The sequence below is a fragment of the Gossypium arboreum genome, chromosome 11 (genome assembly GCF_025698485.1).
Source record: "Gossypium arboreum isolate Shixiya-1 chromosome 11, ASM2569848v2, whole genome shotgun sequence".
In the NCBI taxonomy this organism is placed as follows: domain Eukaryota; kingdom Viridiplantae; phylum Streptophyta; class Magnoliopsida; order Malvales; family Malvaceae; genus Gossypium; species Gossypium arboreum.
Window position 1 is genome coordinate 37,892,792 of NC_069080.1, and position 12,887 is coordinate 37,905,678.

At 31.1% G+C, this 12,887-nt stretch overlaps 1 long non-coding RNA gene across 1 annotated transcript; it reads right to left on the reverse strand.

The window, feature by feature from the left end:
* Nucleotides 1-2,496: 2,496 nt before the first annotated feature.
* LOC128283944 (uncharacterized) lies at nt 2,497-3,176 on the reverse strand. The gene is made up of 2 exons (XR_008274268.1): nt 3,139-3,176; nt 2,497-2,847 (listed from the first exon to the last, which is right to left on the reverse strand). It is a non-coding gene; the product is annotated as an uncharacterized LOC128283944 (long non-coding RNA).
* Between the last annotated feature and the right edge of the window lie 9,711 nt (nt 3,177-12,887).

The following is a 12,887-nucleotide window of genomic DNA, read 5'->3' on the forward strand; positions in this document are numbered from 1 at the left end:
CGACAGTGACGCAGTTAGCTAGCCTGCCTAGAACAGCAATCAGATTTTACAAAGAGAGAAATAAGGGAAGTAAGCCCGGTAACACCACGTGTTCAAATCCGGTGACGGTCACGGGTTTGGGGTGTTACACTATGTGCTAGCCCGTGTAACATTCGAAATACCCTCACACAACTGTGTCACAGGCCGTGTGTCCGCCCGTGTAAGAACGACACCGATTCTATTTTTAAACACGTTTTGGGCACACGTCTGTGTGGGTTTCCCGTGTGCTTCACACGGCAGTGTGACAGCCTGTGTCCTAGACCATATGAGACAAAAAATGACCAATTCCAAGCTAAATTTTCACCTATTTGCTTAGGAGCTTAAACACATTCAAATACACACTTTCATAGGCTAAAAACCATCTTCAAACACATTCAAAACATGTCAATGGATTCAACATATATATCAAACCAACGTGCCCTCACTGACATCACAAATCATTCCATAACATTTCATCTTTAAGGTTTCATATACAAGATATAGTTACACATCAAAACATCAATCCATTTCAAACTATAATCTTACATATTGTCAATGTTTTCTACCATCATGCTTAGCATTTAAACTTAGATGAAACATGCATAATTTCATTTTTCACAATATATAACACAAATTTAAGTAAACTTTCTCAAATTAGGATTCAACATCATACATACAAAGAGGTCCTAATACATGCCATATATACCAAACTATAACAAAGTCTACCAAAGATCTTCCAGACAGTGTGATTTCTTATGTTGATCCGATCTACTAAGCCTTCAAAAAGTAATCTACAAAATAAGACAAATACAGGTCAGCTTGAATAAAGCTTAGTAAGCTCGATTAAGCTTTTTAGTATATCATTAGATAGCGTTCCATGAGATTTATTAAGTATATCAATAGATTATTTTACTCAATAGGCATTATTTTCAATAGATTTAGTAGGTATGGCTTGAGAGCACATACATTTTAGTAGGTAAGGCTCGAAAGCGCATACGTTAGTAGATTTAGTAGGTATAGCTCGTCTGAGCACCAATCAGTATATCAGTGAGTAACGCTCGCTGATCTCATTCGTTATATAATATAACATTCAATAACAATATACTAACAAAAAGTATAAGGGTTGTTAGAAGCATAAATAATTGCATGAACTTACAGGATTGATTTACAGTAATAACTCATAGTATCTAAATCAGTGATCAATGTCATTTCAATTCATTATTTCCATTTCCAATTACACACATAAATATAATCCAATATTATACAATTAAGTTCCTATAATACATTTAAAAATGTACTAAAATTAAATCGTACGAACTTACTAGACCAAACTGCAGCAATGACAAAGTATAGGGGCTATTTGGTAATTTCCTATTTTCCTCAATTTTCCACTCGTATAGGATCTAAAATAATAATTTCATCCAATTCAGTAATCCAAATAGAAAAATTAATTCATTTTATGTAATTAAGTTCTTTTTGACATTTTTACAAAATTGCCCCCAATATTTTACTTTCATACAATTTAGTCCCTAAACCCAAAACATGCAATTTAACCAATTTCAAATAAGATCAAGTTTAGATAACTATGTAAGGCCTCTCTACAGTCCATAATTTCTATTATTATATAACAAGTCCCTGTAATTTTATCACTTTAACGGTTTAGTCCTTAAATATTAAAATTACCAAAAATTACTTTACAAAATAGTCTTATCTAACAATCAAGCTTAATATTCTACCATAAAACTTCAAGAATAACTCAATTTCATCAATGGCATAATCCAAAACATTTGACAGTTTTATGAATTAATCCCCGAGTTACCTAGATTAAGCTAATACGAGCTAAAAAACATAAAAATTACTAAAAACAGACAAGATGTACCTACTCAATCGACGAAACCTGGCTTGGCCGAAGGTTTCTCCTCTCAACACTGTTACATTCAGCTTTTGAAGGAAGAAACAAAAAGATGATAGCAAATTTTGGCTTTTGTTTTATTTTCATTTTACCTAATTTCATAAATTACTATTATAACCTTACAATTTCAATAAAATTTCATGTAATTAGCCTTGCAGACCATCCATTATCTACTCAAATGGTATAATTTCCAATTAAGGAGGATTTAATTGCACAATTAGTTCTTCAATTATTTTAAATTTAACTAAACTAGTTTATTTTCAATTTAATAGGACTAATGAGCAAATAGCCCAAAAGTTAGTGGATTTAATCATGCTATCGCTTGGAATTTTTGACCATGGTTTAATTACCATTTTGATCCTTTTACTATTTAAAATCTATAGTAATTAACTTTTATCTCTTTTATAATTTAATCCTTTTACCTCAATTAAGCAATAAATCATCAAAATTACCGGACCCAACTTTAATTCACATATATACAACTCTGTAAATATTTAATAAAAATATATATGACTTTAGATTACGAAAACAAGGTCCTAATACCTCGTTTTCAATAACCACTTAACTTTTGAACCAAATCACTTATGCTAACTTTTAATTCAATTATTTAAAATCATCGTATCAAAATTTAATATAAAAATTACTATTGACTTGTATAATTTAAATACTAATTGTAACAGCTAATTTTGGCCCAGACCAATAAACCAAAAATAAAACCCAAAATAAAAAGTCCAAATTTTAAGTCCATTTACAACATATGTATGACCCAAACAATTAAAGCCCTAGCCCAAATCCTAGCCCACTATCTTAAACATTTTCAGCAAACAAAAAACCTAGCCACCAAACTTTCAGCCGCCGCTCCTCACCAACAAGGCCACCATTCGCGCCACCACCGGCCCTCCACGTACCTCTGACACCTGCAAAACAAAGCAAACACGCAGGCAGTAAAAACAAGAAAGAAACGACAAATAGAAGAAACAAATAACAACACGACAAGAAAAATGGATGTAAAAGGTTGTAATCTGGCTTTAAAAGCCGAAGGATCCCCTTTTTTATTTTTTTTATGCGCATTAAGAAATAAAAACAGCAAAAAAAACAGAGGCTAAAAAGGTTGATTTTCATTTTGTCTTTTTTCTCTTTTCGATTTTTTTCTATTTTAGATCGATTTTAAATAAAAAGATAAAAGAGAAAAGGGGGAGAAGACTTACTCGAGCCTCGGGTCGCATCGTCGGAGCCCCCCTTTTCTCCATCGTTGAGACCGACTCAAAAAGGGGAGGAGGAGCCTTCTTCTTTCGGGTTTCCGAGCTAAGAGGGCATGGCCTTCAAACGTGCCTTAAAAACGGGGCTGAAAAGCCTGCTTGGTGCCCTTCCGACCACCGTCCATAGTGGGGGGAACGGCAGTCCATGGCGCCGGCGATGATGGGTTTCAAACCGTAGCAGAGGAAAGTTGAGAGAAAATGGGGGGTTCTTTGAAATTTTTGTTTTAAACACTGAAAAATAATTTTTTTTAAAAAAAATTTGGTTTAAATAACATACATGAAACGGCACAGTTTCATTCCCTCCCCCCAGATGCCAAAACGGCGTCATTTTGGGGGAGGGCGGTTCAACCCAACCCATTTGAGGAAGGATCCTCGCGTTTTTAAAGCTAAATGGGCTATTTGTGCAGCAGGTCCTTCTATTTTGCTTCTTGATTTCAATTTGGCCCCTTTTATTCTTTCTTTTGCATTTTTAATCTGACCTCATGGATTTTGCGCTAGTCGCATTTTAGTCCTGCGTGAAACAGTGCGCATGGGGGGTGGGATATTCTCCCAGTAGGTCCCCCTTTCTTTGCGTGCGTTCAATTTGGGCCCTATTTACTTTTCTAATTCATCTCTTTAATTTTGTTTTATTTTTAATTCAACCCTTAATCACTCTAATATCAAACTGTTTTGTATATTTTGCTTTTTTATTATTTTTTTAAAAAACATATATTTTGTTTTAAATAGTTTTATATATTATTTATTTTAGATTTTTTACATATTAGTTCTCTTAAAACTATTTTATGTATCATTTATTTAAAGTTGATTTATAGTATTCATTTCAAATTGTTTTAGTGTATATTATTTTAGATTATGTATATATAGTTTCTTAACTAGTTACTTCAAACGATTTTATTACTTATTATTTTAAATTATTATTTATTTCACGTTTTTATGTATATATTATTTATTTTAAATTCTTAAATATCATGGATTTTAAATTTTCATATATCATGTAGTTTAAACTACTTTGTATGTTATTTATCTAAAGTTTTTATATACGGTTTATTTCAAACTATTTTATTATTATTTACTTTAAGTTTTTATATATGTATTATTTATTTGAGACTATTTTTATTTATTCGTTTTGAATTGTTGTTACATTATATATTTTAAACCATTATCTACTTGAAATTGCTTTATATTATTTTATTTTATTCCATTTTCTTTGATTGTTAATATTAGTATTTAAATAATAAATGTTGTACGATTATGACCATTGTGTGTACTTTAATTTGTTTATTTCAGTATTTTTGCATTCTGTTTTCATTCAGTATAATGTTGTGTTCATGTATTATTATTCTATGCTCATTACCATATTTTTTTTACTTCATATCATCGCCTCATGAATTAAACCCCAACACATTTATCCAACTTAGATCATTTTATTTTATTTCAAAAAAAATAAATGTACGTTGTTAAATATCATACTCGTTATATTTCAAAAAAAAAATTCAAAATAAGGCAATGCTTCGCGTTTTGGAACATCGAGAAATTGTGCCCTAACTTATGGGGTTTCGGTTTTCTAGTTGATTCTAAATAGCCAAATACCCTTTCGAGTTAAAAAAAAACACGGAATTCCAATTTAAATTAAAGATAAACTTACGATCGGGAGTTCATGGTATTGTGTCCTAACTTACGGGATGTGATACTCCGATATCTCGAGACGAGGAAGTCTTTAACAGTCATTTTGAGCTAATTCAAACATTTTTAAAATCGGCGTTAATAAAAACGGATCGTATTTTAAATTTGGTCCCGATTTTCAACTTTCGACACTAAGACATTAATTAATCAATTCAGTACCAATTGTGGGCGTGACGAGGGTGCTAATCCTTCCTCACACGTAACCGACTCCCGAACCCATTCTCTCGAGTTTCGTAGACCAAAAATATCGTTTTAGTAAGCTAAAATGTTTTATTAAAATAAAGGTGATCCGATCACACCTAATAAAGATCGGTGGCGACTCCCGTTTTAATCTTCGCTTTCAAACAAAGTCGATTCCCCTTTTTTTTAAAAAATGTTTTCGACACTAATTATATGAACTTACTTGTCGAATTTGTGGTCCAAAAATCACTATACTTGACACTACTGAAAAACGGGCTGTTATAGCACATCTCTTGAAGTAAATGTCTGCAATAAATATAATAAATTTTATAATTATTATTTAGATATTTGAATATTTTAGCATATTCCCTGAAGCGAATATTGCATATAATTGTTTGGAAATTATATTTATTTTGTTGACTTAGTGGCATTGTAAACTTCACATTGATTTAGACATTTCCAGTAGTAAATGTCACAATAGTACTTATATGTGGACACAAAATAAAATGAATGTTAGTAAAAGTATCAATTTGTCACAATTTATATTAGTATTATTAGTACGATTGAAATGCATGTTAAAGTAAACTAGAAGTTTACTGATACGAATGCATTTACTACTTGGCGTGACCAGTTAGACCATCATGGATCATATATGATGAGGAAATTAATTGAGAATTCATATGGACATTCATTGTAAAGCCCAAAAATCTGTTATAATTATTTTTATATGTTGTTGTTACACAAATACATGTCTGCTTCAGTGGTTAAGGGTTCTAGGAAGTGTTGGAGTGGTTCCAAGTTCGAGCCTTGGCTTGGGAAATTTTTGCTTTTTAATGAATAAACCCTTAGCTTTAGTTAGTAGATTTATAAATAAATCTTGTTAAAGATATGACAGGATGGGCTTGTTGGTTTGGTGTTTAAAAGGAGTGTTAATGAATAGGAGGTTTGGAGTTCGAGTATTAGCACGAGCAAGGAATTTATTTTTAATTTTGGCCATAGGAGATTTGTAGTTGACTGAAACTCTTGGAATTTGAGGGGTGTGGGAATGTGTGGCCGATTCTTTGGGAGAGTTTGGGGGAATTTGGGTTGTTAATGGATGTGGATAAGTGGGGATTTGATTGAGTGATTTTAGGAGTGATTTTAGGGAGAGTTGGGTAATAGAATTTGGGTAGAACCGAATTATGTAGGGGGATTTCGGCTGTAATTCTATTCTATTTTTTTTCTCTCTGAAAATTGGCTGAAAACTTTTCTCTCTTAGCCGAATTTTTCTTCTACGGTTTCTTACATTTCTTTTTCTTCTTTTGCTCCCTTTTTGCAAGTCGGTTTTGGGTTTTGTTCTCTGCTCTAGAGCCGGTCATCTTCTTTTTCTTCTTCTATTCTTACCGAATTTCTGTGAAGTGTGAGTTAGGCTAGACCATTATTCTTTCGGTTTTGCCATTTCTTTTTTTCACGTTAGGCAATTCTTCTTTGTTGAATACTTATTCAGTTTTTTCTACTATTATTGTGTTGTGGACGAGCGTTCTCTACTTTGCTCCAGGCTGAATCTTTCACTTTTCTCCATCTGTCTCTTCCTCTTCTTCATTTCCAAACCTTTTCCTCCTCTTGGGGACTGTCCGCGTTCCCTCTCGGTTTCTGGTAAGTATTCTAGACTTGCTTTTAATCTGTCTCTTTGTTGTTGGTAAGTGCTTTTGGTATATGGTTATCTGATTGCGGTTGATGCCTAGGAACTATTCGAGGAGTGAAAGATATTTCATTGGCATTAAAGTGAACGAAATCTCCCTCTTTACTCGATCGAAGGTAACATTGTCATTAGTCTAACCCGTGTTCAACTTGTGTGTTTCGATTAAGTAAAAGTTTAGGAGATTAATTGGTAATGGTTCAGTCAAATGTAGGTATGGAGTGCTCGTGAGCTATTTGCGCACTTTCGCAAAAAAAATGTATAAACACAACCTAGACTATGGAAATCGGCAAAAGCAGGAGTAAGTAATGCGTCGTCATGTGGTAGTCCATGTGACTAAACATGGGCGTGTGATCGACGAAGTCGGCCATGTGCAATTTCATGGGCTGGGCTGAATTGGGCCGTGTGGGCCCCATGGGTGAACCACACTGACGTCTGGAAATATTGGGCCAGGTCGTGTGATCCACACGACCAAGACCATTTTAGGTCGTGTGGGCCACACGAGCGTGTGGGCCCATAAAGGCCCGTAATATGGACTGTGGGCCCATTTTTACTGTTTGATTGCTAAGGTTGCACGGGTCACCCGAGTCGACTGTGGACTTACTGTTAGGTCAGTAAGCTTATCTAGACCCCTAATTAGCTGAAAGACTATTATACCCCTGTATAATGTATATATATGTGTATGATTGTATTTTAGCAAGCCATTTGAATTGTATTGGATACATGTATGATACCATGATATGACATAACATGATTGTATGATGCATTGCATGGGGATGGGTTCTATACTAATCGGAGGAACTGTACTGAAAGGTTTGAGCCTATATTATTGGCAGCCCAATTGCATATTACTGTATAGTGCCGCATTCGGTACTTTCTAGAGTGTAGGGATGGGTGGGTTGATTATATCCCTACATGGAGTGTAGGGTTGGACGAAGATGGAGTGTAGAGGCTGGATGGGTAGAACTTATATACTGTTTAAACTGTTACTGTAATGGGCCAAGACCCAAACACATGACTGTTTCTGTATTGAAATAGGCTAAAGCCTAATATAATATTGTCACTGTTACTAAAAAGGGCTTAGGCCAAGACTGTGCTTATTTTCTGACTGTTTGCTTGTATGGGATTACACACTGAGTTTTCATAAACTACCCTCCTGTTTTAACTGTACAGGTAATCCCCAGACATAGGCGGATCAATGCAATGGAGGATTCAGCAGTCGCCGCACGACCTAGCTAATTTTAAATAGTATTTCATGATTTCGATTTAATTTTTTAGGGTATTTTACTGTAATAATGGCCTCTTTGGACTTCAATTTTAATTTGGGATTTTTATTGTTTTAATTTTTAACTGCTAGCATTAGGGAAAGAATCGTGTTTTCAAAAGATAAATGTTTTAGCAAAAATACCACGAATACGCAACATATTTAAAAGCTTCTGCAATAACTGACGTTTTGAAGACTAATAACGTTTAAATGTGAATAACTTTTTTATAATGACTCATGTTTTGGAAAATGAACGACACATCCTAGAATCATAATTAGGGTAACACAAGGAGGTTAAAATGAAAAAAGGTTTTCACTGATATCATACTTCACGAAAAACACTTCAATGTGACATCACCAAATTCGACCATAACGTCTAGGCCGAGTTTGGGGTGTTACATTCATTAAAGAACTAGAAGATTCTTTAATTTAAAGAATTCTCATTTGTTTCTTATTCTCAATGAAAATTTATTATTAGAAGCTCACTAGCTAAAGTTGATATTTAATACCTTGCATTTCTGAAATGAATATGAGCTCATTCATCTACCATGTGGATGGTTTTGATATTATATGATTTTTGTAGATGCATCTACAAAATAATCACATATGTGTTATCAACTTGTAACATGTCGTTTGTAAGATTGCTTGTTTAAATAATTAATTTTAGATCATGCAATTAAGACAATTCATCTTGTTAATACTGATGAGTTTATATCTCAGTCTTTTATTGATTGAGTTTGAAAAACATTTTTAAAATTTTGTTATTTATGAGCATAATGGTTTAGAGAAATTATTGATTGAACTCATCTAATTAATATCTAAATCATTACTTATGATAACTAAACTTCTTATTTCAACATGAGTTTATGTTGATTTATGTGTTGTACGCATCAAACCAATAAGTTATAAATACTCCCCATTATAATTGATTTTTGGTCAAGAGCTAAATATTTCTCATCTGTAAATTTTTGTATATGTGCATATGTTCCAATTGCTCCACGACAACAAAAATGAGTGAATACTCAAAGAAAGTTGGGAATATATATTAATTACGAGTCTCCTTGTATTATTATATGTTTTAAATGTATTGAAGATTCAATTATGACATGATTTGTTATTACTATTTTGATTTGATAGTTTTTCCGACATTAGGGGAAGAAAAATAATAACTTATAATGAGTTAGGAGGAGAGTAATTTGAACCAAAAGTTCAATAAGGATAACTCATTACAAGTTCCAAATATGAAAATTCTCATAAAAGAAAATAATAAATCTATATAGTCATATAGTGAAGGCGGGTGCTCCAGAAGAGACCCAAGACATAACTAATAAGTAAAACTCCAGTAGAGATTCAGGTACCTGAAACTGAAGATTAAAATAGTGAAAATAAGATATGTCGATAAGTTATGTCAATTTGAGAAAATATCGAACCTATAATTAAAGCGGTCGACAATGGTTTTGCATGCAATATTATTATTGAAATAATGAAATAAAAGGAGGATCTTGAATAAATCTATTGAGAAATATAGATATGGAATAAATTGGTCAAAATAGAAAGACGCAACTCAAGTACAATTAAATTTATGGAGTTTTTGGACTAATAGTCCAAATATCTAAAGGTATAAATCTAGTGAGGGTGCAAATCAAGTAGTTTTGCAAAACAGAATAAAATATGAAGTTTTTTTGCTAAGTCGTGGCATTGATTATGAAAAGATATAATATTCTTTTGTGGTGGATGAATAACCTTTAGATATATTATTAAACTAACAGTTCATAAAATATTTAACTTGCGTCTAATGGTTGTTACAACCTTTTATGAATCACTATATAGTAAAGTTTATATTAAAATCTTTGAAGGATTTAGAATGCCAGAAGCATATTGAAATTATCGGGAAATTGTTCATTTATATGAATTGAAATAATTTAACATATGTGGTAAATTTGACTTAGTCAATAATAGTTGAAAGAGGATTATAAAATGATCCAAAATACCTATTTGTATTTTTATAAAGGGATCATGATTAAATTTTGTTATGATTATTATTGAAAATTTGAAGAGATCAAAATGTATTTCCCCCAAAATACTCATGACTTTCAAAAGAATTTTGATATAAATGCTTAGCAAATATGTAACACCCCCTAACCCCAAACCGTCGCAGAAACAAGGTTACAGAGCATTACCGGACCAATCGAACAATTTACAATTAATTCAAAATAAATGACATGCATATCTTGATTTAATTATAAAGTCCCTATAATGGACCCTCGAGGTCCAAATCTCGTGTTAGAATCGAATCGGGACTTGTTTAGTTTTTTTTTTCACTCAATATAACCCCTCTACAAATTCAAATCGAGACCAATCCAAACAAATCAATTCATGAATTTATATATCTCTAATTATAACAAACTAATAATATAAAATTCTAACATTTTTATGTTTATGCCAATCTAACATAAGATGTCTAATTGATTCATTTAAATTATCATTCAACAAAGTGGCCCAAAGCTATGATATAGACTATGTTTAAGACATATGTAATTGTATGGAACAACCATTACCATCATTTATCATTAATATTTATATATCAAAATAACAACAAATTAAAACCTAGGTACATGCCATTTTCAAAAGAGAAAATACATCACCACGTATTTGAGTTCGGGATTGACTTGGATGCTAAGTTGTTAGTCATTTTTGTACCTAACCTGTGCACGAAAACAAACCGTACGCTGAGTATGCACTCAGTGGTATTTCTATAAATCAACACTTAAATAATTATAAAATACATATATAACACTACTCAAATTCAATAACTATTCAAATATTCACCTTTCAATCCAGTGTTCTATTTTATTTCAAACTCAGTATCAATCATTATTTTTCAATAACAATTATTTGTTTATTGTTATTCAATAACAATAAGTTATTCAGTATCAAACAATCAATAACAATCAGTTATTCAGTCCAGTAATACAGTCATTCAGTGCAATAGTTTACCCCTATTAACATAATCCAGACTTAGACGGATACAAGGATCCAACCAACACACCAGTACGGCACTAAGTGTCTCATCGGTTTTGCCGAAGTAAACAGTAGTAGTACGGTACTTAATACCTTATCGGACTAAACTGAAGTAATAGTAACAGTACGACACACAAGGTGCCTCATAGACTCGAAGTCGAAGTAACAGTACGACACTTATAATGCCTCATTGACTCAAGGTCGAAGTATCCCTGAACACTTCCAATCCTATGGCATGCCAACTATATCCGACTCAGCTCGATACAGTTAATAGGGTATTTCAATTCATTTCTCAATTCACAGTAATTAATCATTTCAATATACATTTAACAATAATTACATACTCATATACATTCAGTTCAATATCAAAATACTAATACTTGCCTTAATATCTTTCCATACACATATAATAATAAAAACAACAATTTAAATATTAAGTTCGGTTTATAGAAATACAAACCGTAATTCTCGAATTACTCTTCGTCAACCTTCTCTTTTCCCTTCTTTGTCGAGGTCTCCGATATTACATTAGCTACGAAAATTAAAATAATTATACTATTAATTACAGCATTAATTTATAATAATAATTGAATTTTTATCCAATTTATATTTTAGTTCCAATTTAGTCCTAACTAGATTTATCTACTTTTCTAATTTAATTCACACTCTACTTCTATTCAAATTTCATCCAAACTCAAATTTAACTACCAAATTTTCAGTATATTTCATTAATTTGGAATTTTCCTCAATTAAGTCCCTACAGCATAAAACTTATAGCTTACTTTACAATTTAATCCTTTTATCAATTCTAATCAATAATTCTATCAAATAAATCCCTAATTCATCTTTTTATTCAACATGAACTATGTTCAAAAGCCTTAAAACTTCCAAAACCTCAATTTAATTTTATCAAAACTTTGTTCTAAAGTTTTTAAAACATGAAAATTAAGAGAAAAGGACTTGATTGACTTACCTTTTAAAGCTTAAAGCTTCAAATCCCTAATTTTTCCTTTTCTTTTCTTTTTCTCCTTTCTTTCTTCCTTTCCTGTTTTGCTATCTGTAACTTTCTTTCTTTTTCTTTTATGTTTCATCTTTGTTTCTTTTTATTATTCACTTTATATTATATTTTAATTATTAAATATCTATTTAATAACAATTATAATTAATACATTTGTTTACATATATTTTTGTACATTTGTACAATATCATAACCATACATTTGTCTTAATTTTATTTAATTATCATATAAAATCTTATACTATTATTATTTAATTACTAAATATCTTTTTAAGTTAAACATAATAAATAATAAATATCTTATACTTAAACAATACATATATTACAATTGTATTTATGTATTTTACAACATTTGTACACTATCATCACCCTACAATTGTCACCATTTGATTCATTTATCAAATAAAATCTCATTATATAATTATTTAATTACTAATTATCTTTTACTTAATTTTTCAAATAAATATTTATTTAATTAAATACAAAGTAATTATTTATTTATTTTCAATTGTATAGATATTATTATTTCATTTGTATATTATTATCACCTTACACTTGTCATATTCTAATTTATTTTCCTAATATAATAATATAATTTTAATAACCTTAATAAGTATAAAATAAATAAAAATCTAAAATAAAATCTCAGATTTTCTTAAGTTTGCCGCCTCAGCTTAATTGCCATTTTGGTCCTTTTTACTTTCTTTTCATCCATAATTAAACTTTTACCCCTTATTCAATTTAGTCTTTTTTCCTGATTACTCTAAATTAAGCTAAATTCACTTAATTAAAACCTAATTAAACACACCACTAGACTCATAAATATTTCTAATAATTATTTACGAACTCATTTTG